The sequence below is a fragment of the Spermophilus citellus genome, assembly GCF_964194105.1.
Source record: "Spermophilus citellus genome assembly, chromosome: 9".
NCBI classification, from domain to species: Eukaryota; Metazoa; Chordata; class Mammalia; order Rodentia; family Sciuridae; genus Spermophilus; species Spermophilus citellus.
The window spans coordinates 24,138,297-24,140,715 of NC_138191.1; the positions used below are offsets into that span (position 1 = coordinate 24,138,297).

At 40.2% G+C, this 2,419-nt stretch overlaps 1 pseudogene across 1 annotated transcript; it reads right to left on the minus strand.

The window, feature by feature from the left end:
• Window positions 1–1,362: 1,362 nt before the first annotated feature.
• LOC308657221 (small ribosomal subunit protein eS6-like) lies at window positions 1,363–2,090 on the minus strand (annotated as a pseudogene). The gene has a single exon. The product of its transcript is annotated as a small ribosomal subunit protein eS6-like (transcript).
• Between the last annotated feature and the right edge of the window lie 329 nt (window positions 2,091–2,419).

Sequence of the window (2,419 nt, forward strand, 5' to 3'; positions counted from 1 at the left end):
GACTGTCCCACTATGCCATTTGTTATCCAGGAATCTTCCCTCTAGAATGGGCCCCATGCTATCTGTGGCTGCAATCAGTGAGATAGCCCTTCTAGGCTTCATAGGACTCAGGCAATTTCCCACTGTGTCTACCCCCAGTGTCAGTGATCATTGGGAGCAACAGTCCTGCCGGATTCCCTCTCCTCTGCTTGGAGCCAAACTACCTTCCCACTTGGATTTGAGGTCTTGATTCTTATCTCCATGACTTGCAGGAGACTGCTTCATCTATACTGGGGTTCTTGTGAATGCTGCATGGAATTCGTGGAGGGATCCTTTTCTGCCTGGGGTCCCACTTGGGCTGTATGGAGCACTTTTTCTCTGGGGTCCTAAGGATGCTTCATGGAGTGCACCCTCTCCTTCTGGGTTCTCATGGAGGCTATGCAGAGCATTTCCTTTCTGCCCGGTTTCCTAGGGATGCTTTGTGGAACACTCCTCTGCCAGGGCATTCAGGTGGCACAGAGCTCTGCTCCACCCTGCTCCGGTTGTTTTTGGAGATGAGAAGGGGGTTATAATGACTTTCCTAGTGGTAATCCCTCTGTAAGTTCTTACTAGACAGATTCTTAAGAGGTTCCACCAAGGGATGTTCCCTGTATTTCAATTTGCTGATATCTGAAAATGGGAATGATTTAATGTGTGGTCATCTGTGTGCCCATTGAAATGGCTGCAGAGCCCAGCATGGGCTTTCTGTTTCTGTTTTGGTTTTAAATTGCTTGATCTGGCTTAAGGACAACTCATTGCTCCTATTATGTTTTAATATGGTCTTTTTTCCTTCTAATTGTTGTAAAACAGGTGATTTTAGGTGCTTTTCCATTCCCTCTCTGTTGCCTCTCCTCTTTCCCCCCACCCTGGGGTTGGAGAAATCTGAGCTTCTTCTTCTACTCTAGTAATTGATCTTCTAATCTCTCCATGTTTAGATTTTGTAACTCTGGATCTTAGAGATTTTATTTTGTCATCCACCTTTTAGAGCTGTCATTTTTTCAGTCTTATTTCTGTCTTATGGGGAGGTGAGGAATTGCTGTCTAGTTCTGCTCCACCATCTTAGCCTCCTTCAATTTATTCTTTTTTAATGTTTGGAAAAATTCACCAGAGAATTCAACTTGGTCTTGAACTTTGTTTTCAATGGTTTTAATTATTGATTCAATTCTTTACTAGACATAGGTTTATTAATATTTTTATCTTTTTCTGGCATGCATTATCATAGGTGGTATCATTCAAGGAAGTTGTCTATTTCATCCAGGTTATAAAATGTATGAACATGTATTCCTTTCTTATCCTTCTAATGTCATTTGAATCTGTAGTGATGTTTCCTCTGATTAGAAATTCTTATTTTTGATTGGACTCAGAAGTAGAAGCTCTCAGAGGGGACAGCCTGTTTCTCTTGGCAATCTGTTCTTGGCTTGGCAATCTTTTCTTGGCAATCTGTTTATTTGGCTTCTTTCATTCTCTTAGCCAAAAACTTGGCATGTTCTGCAGCCTTTTCCTTATTCTTTTTAGTATCTATCTCTTGAGAGCAATAGGCCTGTGTTTGTATTGCAGGACACATGGAGTAATAAGACTCTGAATCTTCCATGCTTTGGTTCTGCATTTTTTACCTTCCTTAAGAGTTTTCTGATAACATATTGGCAGACATCATTTTCCTTAGAGAGACTGGAAAGTTTGCAGATTCTGCTAGCTCTTTTGGGTCCCAATAGTATCTGTAAGTCCAGGAATATCCTTCTCTCCTTTTTGCACAATAACCAAGTTGAGAATGCTCAGATTGGCATCCACAATGCAACTTTGAACAGATTTGCACTTTCCCTCTCCAGTTTGCCTTGGTCTATAGCAGGAATGCCCCTTACTTAGTAGGTGAACATGGCCATGGGTCAAGACACGCTGCTTCATGGGGAAACATTGTTTGTTATTTTCGCCATTGATTCGGACTGCATAACCTTTCCATTCTTCACCCAGAGCATCAGCAGCAACTTCTCATAAAACGTACCAAGTTTGTGTTCATCATCCACTCCAATGAATTTCTGGCAGCCAGTAGCAGGGAAGGAGATAATCATCTTCATCTTGGAGCAGCTGATTGCCTTCAGGGCACCAGGAAAAAGAGCTTATCTCTGATATAATTTATGTCTTCTTTCTCATTTTTCTTAGTGTATCTAAGTTTTTCAAGCTTATGAATACTTTCAAAGAATCAGCTTTTAGTTTGTTGATTTTCATTTTTATTCAAAATAGTTTTAAATTTCTCTTGAGAATACTCATTTCACCCATATGTTTATTTAGAAGATTATCATTTAATCTCCACATATTTGGGAATTTTTAGCTACTTTTCAATTGTTTAACTTAATCATAGTCCATGCATACATTGTGTGCAGAATTTGCTTCCTTGTTTTTTTCT